Source organism: Peromyscus maniculatus, chromosome 6 (assembly GCF_049852395.1).
Source record: "Peromyscus maniculatus bairdii isolate BWxNUB_F1_BW_parent chromosome 6, HU_Pman_BW_mat_3.1, whole genome shotgun sequence".
NCBI classification, from domain to species: Eukaryota; Metazoa; Chordata; class Mammalia; order Rodentia; family Cricetidae; genus Peromyscus; species Peromyscus maniculatus.
Genome location: NC_134857.1, coordinates 43628086 through 43638670, shown reverse-complemented (window position 1 = coordinate 43638670; position 10585 = coordinate 43628086).

Below are 10585 nucleotides of genomic sequence, written 5' to 3'. Positions count from 1 at the left end.
AATGCACCCAGTGCCAACTTTCATTTATCTCTGTTCCACAGACACATTATTTATGCTCCTTCAAAGGCATCCCATTTGTTATTTTGTCATTTAGAAGGACTTTTGTTTTGGAATTATTTTCATCTTCTTATATATTAGAGTTGTTTGATAATGGACTAGTTTAAGGATATTTAATTGGTGTCAGTACTAGCATGCAGATAACTGTACTTACATTTCATTTTACTTTTTCCAGCGCTGTCATAACAATACTAGAAAAGCTTGATTAAACTACAAAACTTTCATTTTTCTCAGTTCTGGAGATTGCAATGCCCAATGCAGGCAATGGGTCTGGTTTCTCTGAAGACTTTCTCCTACACTTGCAGAGTGTTGTGATGTTTGCATGAGAGATATTGGCTTGTATGTTTACATGCTTCATTCCCAGTGGGTGGACTGTTTTGGAAGGATTAGATGACACAGCCTTGTTGGAGAAGGTGTGTCACTGGGTGGAGGTTGGCTTCCAGCTTGTAGATAAGCTTGAGGTGCCATGCATGTCTGCCTGCCACCATGCTCCCTGCCGTGATGGTCATGGACCAACCCTCTGAAACTGTAAGCAAGCCCCCAATTAAAAATGCTTTCTTGTGTATGTTGTCTTGGTCATGATGTCTCTTCATAGCTACAGAAAAGTCATCAAGACATCTGGTCTTCTTGCTGTGTCCCAGGAGGCTTTTCATTTAGGGGTGTACATTGCTGGTGGCTCTCTGGTGCTAAATTTCTTCTTTAAGAATACAGTAATCAGAGCCCACTATAATAGCCTCATTGTTACATCATCTCTTTAATTGTTCCGTGTCCAAATATAATCACATTCTGAAGTGGAGAGGGGATAACAGGCCTTCAGTATGATGGTCAACATGATTGGGTGTCAATTTAGCTTATAATCAATCTTCATTTTAGAAATGCTCGTTTATTAACAGTAAGAAAACAGATACTACATTTTCATGGTAACAATATACCAGGGTGATGTAATAATTATATATTTGCTCTCTGACTTCAGTTCCTGGCACAGAAGCTGTGAACCCCCAAGTGATATGTTAGGAAGGGCGTGGTCTGTAATTCATAACTCATCCCTTTCAACTACACCTGAGTTTATGCCAACCAGTCCTGCAGGGTGGGGACTGCTTATAGGTGACACAAGCATGAAATCAATGTATGAAACTCATCACTGTCCCATAAGTCTGCCGAGAGCTGGCAAGAGGAAGTGAGGGTAGGATAGACAAAATTATCAAAGGCATTGCCATGGGACCACTTTGCAAACCTTAAATAATGGCAGGTAGAGAACTTCCTGGTTGGTCAATCAGTACATGGAATGCTGACCAGGAGAGCAGTACATTTACTGAAGGCAGGGGTGTTTTCTGTTCTGTCGCCACACAGGGGACACGCCCTTTCTCTATACCTATGCACATCTTCCTTTTGTTCAACTTGCATCAACATAGTAAACTGATAATAGTAAGTAAAGCTTTTCCTCTCCTTCTGTGAGTAGTTACCGCAAGTTACCAAGCCTGAGAAGTGGATCTTAGGAGCCCTGGTTTACAGCCAAGTTTGCATCAGTGTAAGGAACCTGGGGGATTCACAACATCTATTTGTTGAAAAGAGAGGTAGATTTGTGGGGCCCAATGCAAACTCTATAATACCCGGTTTGCTTTCCCGGAGAATTAATAGATGATTTGATGTGGAAAAGCCACACTTGATATCTGAAATTTTATAGATGTCTGGCTGCAATGTATGTAGCTCACAGTAGAGCACCAACCTAATTTGTGAGAACCCTTGGGTAATATTGCTAATATAGTCAAAGGAAATAAAGTAAAATTATGAAAAGGAAAATATTTTTCTCTTGTTTAGCCATTAACACACACACACACACACACACACACACACACACACACACACACACACACACAGAGTCACACACACAGTTTGACAATAATGCCAGAGCATCATCAGGCTGACTTGGGAAAGCTTTAAGGATTGGTCTCATAACAGCACACCATTGCCTTTCCTAATGAGATTATTTTGAATATATTTAGAATAATAGTGAATATAAGTTATCGGCACAGTGCCTGACACAAAATGACTCGACAAATGTTAGCTGACTTCCCCCAACACTGCAAGCTTCAGAGACAATCATGTTTCTGTAGCCCCTGGCTGCCTCTCCGGGGCTTTTCTGGAATGCCAGCAGGGAATACACTTATTTAGAAGATTGGCCATAATGGTTATTTCTCTTGACTCAGTGTCAAATCCTGTTCACTGTTTCAGGATCTGCCTCTGTGTACTTATGAATTCATAAGAGCAAGATAATGAAAATGCTTTTAAATTTAAAAATAGTTTTCACAATTCTAATGCTTAGCAACTAGCATTAAAAAGGGAAAGAAAAGCACAGTGGCGTTCTTTATCCTTTAAACCTCCTTTGTTCCCGTCACCGCTTCTATCTCGAGTGTTTCAAATTAACAGTCCTCAAAGGAACATGAATTAACCAAGATTTCTACCACGAACAGTGTTTGTCTATTTATCCTGATGAGGTCACATGAAATGGCTGCGGTAAAAGGAACGTTGAATAACGACAAATGAAACCAGGGAGGCATTGCTGTTTGCTGTGCCATAGATTATTGCTCTAAAGCCTGTGTCACAGTGTTTAATAGTAATAAAAACTGAGCTCAGGTTATGAAGTTGGAGAAAGTTCCAGCAGAATAGGATCCTATCAGAGACATGGCTGTTAGCTTCAGTTTTGAGTCAATGGCCAGGCAATGCCCCTTTATGGAAATTGAGGAGATGGACCTCAAGCGATCAGAAAATGCCACTTTCTGGAAGGTAACTAGTACAAGTGTTCAGCTATCTGCATCTCACACCTGAGACTTGAATAATTAGCATACTAAATGTCAGAAGTGGTTTTTATCTGGGGAAATTCATGCTTTATTTATAGGCATGATGAATGTTCAAAATGGGCCGTCATTGGTGCCTGTAAATGTATTCACAACCTGCTAAGGCATTTTAGAAACTTTCTGTCTGTATTTAGATCCAATGAGGTACAAAGCCTGTGTAGCACAAGGATGTTCCAGTCTAGACTCCTCAACAACCCTATGTTTCTTTGCCGATTATGGGTTTATTAGCTGTTTACAGTGGAGGATGGAACAGAGGATCTTGGCTTTGCCCATCTTCAGTAAACATCTATGCGGGACACCTAAAGTAAATACAGCAAGTGGCAAGAGCTGTTGTGAACTTGGTTTTTAACACTTGTTGGCTAAGTATGTACTCTTATGTAGTTTGCTGTTGTTTTAAGACAGCAGTTAGCTTTTTAGAACAAAGCTAACCCTCTCCCACCCAAGGACGTTCAAGGTCTCCCAGAGTTCAAGAGTTATGTCTAATTCCAAGAACTTAGGTCAGTCATTGAAACATCTTAGAGCATTCTTTCCTTTGATTTCTATCTTCATTTTTCTATGGGAATGTTAAGATGAGTCATAGACAAAAAAAAAAAAAAGTGAATCTTATTCATAACACAGGGCCAAACAAATCCTTAACAATATTTGTGTAATTAATGATAATTGTGACTTTTTAAACTAAGTTGTTTACCTGATTTATTAGTTTTCTGCTAATATTCTATTCCATATTTTTATAACACAGAAGAAAAACTCTAAAAAGCATGTTTAAAAATCTTAATAAGTTGTAAGAGTATTTTCTCACAGAGAGAAAATTGGGGATCAGAGTATTAGCCTTAGTTAAATTTCAAAATCCGTATTGTCTGGAATACTGGGTTTGGCAGAATACAAAATACTTTTGCCAAATCTCTACACTCCCATTATTAAAGCCACATATTCTATGAATGGAATTTAATACATATGGTTCACATTTGTTTGTTTGTTTTCTAAAATATATTTTACTAGCAGATTTTCTGGGCTGAAAGAGCAGAGATTGAATGTTATCCCTTTGTATACAGCTACAGGATTGCTTAAATTAACCAGTACCTTTCCTAAGTACGGCAGAATAGAATTTACCCAGAGGAAATGGATTTTAATTGAAATAGGAGAAACAGAGGTTGAATATACTTATCATCAGTGATATTTATTAGACTTGGACTATAGGGGAGGCTAAAGAATGAAGCAAATATTCATTAGGCAAACAGATTCAGAGCTGGAAGAGCATTTTGCAAATTGACCCCTTATTTGGGCTCAGTTTCTGCTTCTGTAGGATTTAAGAGTGTCTGTTGGCTGTCCAATCCCAAGGCATTCATATTGAGTAGTACTGTTCTGTTCACTCGGTTACCATGGGTTCTATGTTTCAATGTTTTTTTTTTTCTTACCAAACTGCATATAATGACTCAGATTTTTATCAGTGCAACATGGCAGTTGCTGCTTTTTATCACTGTAAAGTGTCTAGGATTACCATAATGGTTGGCAAAAGCTGCAGGAATTTCATGAGTCAACCTAGGCAAGCTGATTGGTTCAGTTTATTATTTCCATCAGACACTTGACAGTCTAGGTCATGCCAGTTAGTTACATGAGAAGAACTGATTCAAAAAAAAAAAAAAAACTTTTAAAGGGATTCCATGTAAAATATGGATTGCAGCCTTGAAAGCTGACATTTAAAAATATGAAAATAAGTTTGTTTTGTTTTACTTACACTTGAAGCTATGGTAATATGTACAGAAAGATACCACTATATGGCAAAGAGTGACAAATTAGTTCAGCTTTTCTGGAGAAATATTTTTTTCATGTAAATCCTTACCTGACATCCGATGTTTGTGTAAATCCAGAGGAAAGGCACTATGTAGGTGGAGCAGGCCACAGGCTTCCTCAGCCCGGTGACATTCAAGCCTTTTCCTCCTGTGACCTCATTATCCTGGCCCAGGAGTATTCAAAACTGTTGTTTCCTGCTGTAGTTGTGTGTTGTTGAGAGCCCCAACTCCCAGTAAACATCAAAGAGAACGAAGATGAGATGGCAGAGACAAGACTAGGTCTCTTGCTAACATGAAAATGATGAGGCTGATTTCCACATGGTCTATTCATGAATGACACATATATGTAGACAAATTTCTAATTGGTCTTATTAAAAATAAACACAGAGCCAAATATAGGGGTGAAAGCCATAGAGATCAGGGAAATAGTGAGAGCCACCAGCTAACCTTCACTCACCACGCTGCCATAGCTTCCCAAGAGAGCTGCTTCCTGTCTACCCAGGCTTTTATTGCCTTGCTGTTCTGCCCTCTCATTGGCTCTTAGCCCAACCACCTCACTTCCTCATCACTGCCTGTCTGTACAGACCTCTGGGTCTTTATGGTTGGTACAGGGATTAAAGGCGTGTGTCACCATGCTTGGCTGTTCCCTAGTGTGTCCTTGAACACACAGAGACTCTGCCTGCCAGGTGATTGGATTAAAAGAGTGTGCCACCACCGCCTGACTTCTGTTTATGGCTCACTATGATCTCTGATCTCCAGGCAAACTTTATTTATTAACATACAAGTAAAATATCACATTTCAGCACAAATAAAATATCACCACACATATATTTTTTTTCTCTTATACTATAATTACTCTTTTCCCTCTCCAGTGTTATAACTTGATGCTTTTTTAAGGGGTCACAATAAGGACTCATATTAAGCTGTGGGACATCTCCATAAGGAAAATAAATTAGCTCATTGTCTGTTATGCACTGAAAAAAATTCCATTTTCAAGGCTGGTCTCAGAGTTTCATATTGAGAATCATCAGTGTTTACTATAACCCTTCTGTTACCAATTCTTTTTTCTTTTTCTTTTTAAATTCTGAGCTGAAAATTCAGTATCTGTTGAAAAGTTTTGAGTTTGGGGTTCGGGGAGACATTGAGGGTGGTTGTTGTCTTAGGTAAGAGATTTATTAAAATTTAATGCCATGGATGTACAGACAGACAAGCAGCAGCCTGGAGGGTCTCTGGTGAGAGTTCAGGTACACAAGGCAGAGTAGAGATACCTTCCCACAGGTGTCAGGTCTGGCAACCTGAGCCTGCAAGCTTCCTTTGGGGAAGCTAAAATGACATCTGCCATTCTCTTGGATGGTGGGACCTGGAGAATCTAAATTCACAATCAGGCTCTTGGCACTGGGCTTAGCATTTTCTTTTAAAAATTATGGCTGTAAGGAGAGGCTTCTGTAAGTGGAGATGGTCTGACTAGTCTGTAGCTGAAAATGTCTCATTTCTGAGGTTGCCATTCTCTGAAGCATCATGGCCAGTTACGACCACAGTAGGCCCGGCATTTTTTGCAGGTTGAGGTGGGGGTGCCAGGGCCTCTTACACCCTGTGTGCTTCTTCTACCACAGAGCCACTTCTCCAGCCCCAGGGTTGGAACCTTAACTCTGGTCTTGTTTTAGGAGAGTGAGTCTTCTAAAATAAAATAAAATTTTGTAGTTGCAGTTGTCTGTCATTCTACTAATCCAGTCTTTAATGTCTGTGGTACTGCAATTTGAGTAAAGAGAAATGCAAAATATTAAAATAGCTGCTTATGTCCTGGAAAACCTTTTGTGCTTTTCAGAAGTATTACACACACACACACACACACACACACACACACACACACACATACACATAATTAAATTTTAGGGAATCGTTTGATAGAAACCAAAACTAAGCTGAAATTTCAGACATCATCATTTTAGAACTGTACAATGTATGACAAAACAACCAAGGTGATGAATTTGTTAAAATTCATGAATGACGTGGCAGCCAGTAGCCACCGTATGTGAGAAGGCTTTGAGAATTGAGTACCAGAGAGATGGCCTGCAGGTGAGGAATGGTGTATCATTCAGGCTCCAGCGCTAGACCCAGCTAAGAGGGACAATTAGATAGCTAGAAAGATATTAATGAGCTTGAAGGCCACTGGGAGAGTCCCTTCCTCATGGAGTGAGCCCCACCTCCCCTTTCTCTCATAATACTGGGAAGGGAATCTCTCCTCAGGATTTAAATTAGTACAGGAAATAGGGTAGGTCTCTGGGCCTTGATATGGCCCATCAAGGCAAAGCTACTTTTTCCTGATCAAAATAATAAAATGGAAGCTCTTTCTCCTGCCCTGAGTGAAAACATGGCAGTCTAACCTGCCCCAGTGACTAACACATACTATTGTCTCCTCATTTTAAGAATTCAGCTGTTCGGGAGTCTATCCCCCCAGGAAGACTGGTTCACCTACAGACATACTAGGACTGGAGAGAAATAATTATTCCTTTAGTATGATCATGCATGTTTCGCTCAGAGGTCGATCCATTGGTGCAGCCTTGCAGAGCATCCCTAGGGCAGCACTTTGGGGCCTCAGCCTCCTTATCTGTCTGATGCTCACTTTCCTTTTTCCACCTGTTCTTTTAGTACCGGCCAAAGCCTGGCCATGCTTTCCCAGACATTCAGAACTCTGGCCTTTTTCCTGGAGCACATTCAACTCTCAGCGTGATGCTCTTGTTGATACCCACTGCAGATACATGGCTTTCTCTCTTCTTCACCTCCCTTCTCTGGGAAGTTGTCAACATTTACAGCATACCCTCACTCTAGCTTTTCCCTCAAACCCTAATAAAATTGTTCTCCATGGCCTCAAGCTTTCTTTTGAATCTGTTTTTAAAATCATTTTATTAGTAGGACTAAGAACACCAAAAGTGACCCCAGATTTCCAGATAACATATGACATGCAATGTGGAGCTCCCTAAATCTTTTTGGTAAAAGAGTGAGACCATTGGAAGTGATGATGTGGAGTGTCTGCAGGCATCTATGAGTTCAGCAGAGGCCTATCATTTACCTCTGGTGGGCTTAGCTCAGGGACTGTGGTACCAAAACAAAACAATGGCTGTCCAAGCTCCCCCAGCCTCTGGCTCTTTCTTTCTTATCTCAGAAATTTAAAGAATAAATTTCACTGGCCACAGAGGTTGAGTTTTAGGAATGAAGAATTTTATTTTAGGGAGTTTGAGAGAAAGAAACATTTTGAACTGGTAATGGGGAGGGGGATGCTCTGGTTAATTCAGTTGCCCCAAGGCACATATGAAAGTGCATTTCTTGTCTTTTCTCTAGCAAGTTCTAAAGACATCTCCATGTCCCTGGTGTGCCTGCTTTTGATGTTGACCAAGTGTAAACACTGATAAATGTTTCTGAAATCAACTAGTTATTGAGACAAATGCTTGTTACTCAGGAATAATTAGTGACTAAATTACTAAGAGATGCAAAATGAAAGTTTTAATTCCAATGTAACATCTTAAAAGTAACTGTATAAAGCTACAAAAAGAATTATGAATTTAGCAGGCACAATCTTTTGAAGTAAGTGATGAAAGTAAAGTGTTGTGATTAAAGCAATATCATTGCATTTTTGTTTCTAAAGTGACAGTTGCAATTAACTGCTTTCTAAATATATATCACAATTATGAGTAGAATTTATTTTTATTTCCATGATGTGACATAACATTGAAAATACGGATTTCACATTCAATCTCCCGGCAAAAAAAATTGAAAATATTTCCCTAATTAAAGGGTATTTTATTGTTTTCACTGATCGATGTAAACTATTATTGTAAGGGCTTGTAGAAACAGAGTTTTAGGGGAAAGAAATAGCTAAGACTCACTTGCTGCATGGGGGAAGCTAAGCCCGCAGCTTTTCACGGAGTAAAGATTGGCATACACCAGCATGGGTTCTGATACATGCACAGCTGATGGCCAGATGGTGACAGTTTAGGGAGAAGCAGAGCTGTCAGCACCAGGAACATTCAGGTTATATCCAGATGTTCTGTGTGGGCTGTGACAGAGGCAAGCCTGCATGCACCAAGATGAGAGAGACTGCCTGTGGCAGAGGAGGGTCTGCCTGGATTAAGAGAAAACCAGGTTCAAAAACAACTCAGAAACAATTCACCTGCATAATGAAGAAATTAAAAAAACTATTTCATAAAAGTTAACATATTGGCTAACTGCTATAAAATATAGCCATTGCAACAAGAGGACCTATCCTGCTCATTGATGATGTCATTACCAAAGAGCCCACTATTTTACCTTGTTTGTGGTTCCTAGGGTACACTGCTTTATTCCAGTAGCTGATTAAAGCCATACTGTCCTGACCGCATTCACTAATTTCAAGAAGGATGACAGCCAAAATCTCAGACATGTTTTCTTATATTTTATAGCTGGGCTCTATGCCAACAAACAACCTAAAGAAATCTGTATGTATCCCACAGAATTCTCTAATCCACATGCCTCTTTAGCTTTGGAGATATACCAGCCTTAAAGACCAACCCACATCTCTTTCCAATAGCAAAGACAGCATCAAGCATTGTATCTTCTCGAGAGTGTGTATATTGCTTTCTCATGATGTATATATATAGATCACCGGACTAAAATTAAGTTTTAAACTTAATTTTACGTTTCATAAATGGTGGTGACTAAATTTCTGCAGCCATCTCTATCTCAAGACACATGTGTGTTTTCTTTACTTCTGTCTTCCCAAACCCAATAAATAGCTCAAGCTACAGTCTACATCTTGTTTCAGTAGTTAGTGCCAGAACAAACCAGACTTCCAGTTACACTCACAATCTTTGTTGTCACATATACACATAGCTTAGTTCATATGGCAAATTTGCAAAATTTATGGTGATGAACATGTGAGTGAGATTTTTGGTTCTAAATTTAAAAGCATGGGTCACAGTCTGGATCCTGGGTTGGACATACAACTCATCCATATAATTCTTCTCTAGCATACAAATGTCTCTGGGTGTGATCCCCAACAACTTGACCCTTCAAAATGCATCCACTCACCTGGAGTGGCAAGTATTTATTACAGATACAACTGTAGCATAGAACTGTCGAAGATACGACGTTTTCCTTCACTTCACAGTTATAACTCAGTTTGATTTTTCCATTGTAAATCATTGTTTAGGAGTGTTCTGAAGTTCATCTTGCTAGTGAGAATTTAGAATGAGGAACTGGGAGACACGACTTGCTTTTGTTGTTGACCCATGCTTGGTCTAAGATAGCAGGTTACCTGTATCCGTAAAGAAAGGGACACTTTCAGAATGCAATGTCTTGGAGATGAGGTTCTTCCAATGTACCATATTTCCCGGGACTCGATAAGTGAAGTTGCATTTATGTGTCAGAGCCTATGTTTCTCCACAAGAGAGCTGCAGAAATACTATGACTTAATATGCAAACATTACTGCACTATTCTGTTAGATGAATAACTGCAGTGTATATAAATATTTGAGTTTGGTTCATAGATGGGCTAGAGTAATGCAGTCAGCGTTAAAGGACAATAGACTAGTTAGAGAATACTTCGACAAGTTGCCCATTTCCGCGTCTTAGATTATGAAATGGTAGAAATTCCAGAATTCATGTAGTTATCTACAGATATGTCAGCTAATTGACTGATAATCTCAGAAAAGAATGCTTGATAAAGGAATGATACCAATCATCCTCTGGAGATCAGTTGTTGATCCTAACAATATATTGTTCTCAATCTTTTATGTTTATTTTTTTCTTGAATTAAAATATATTGGGTAATTTTGTTTATGTACTTTTCCAGATGAACTCATGGTAATCTTTTTTTTTTTTTGGTTTTTCGAGACAGGGTTTCTCTGT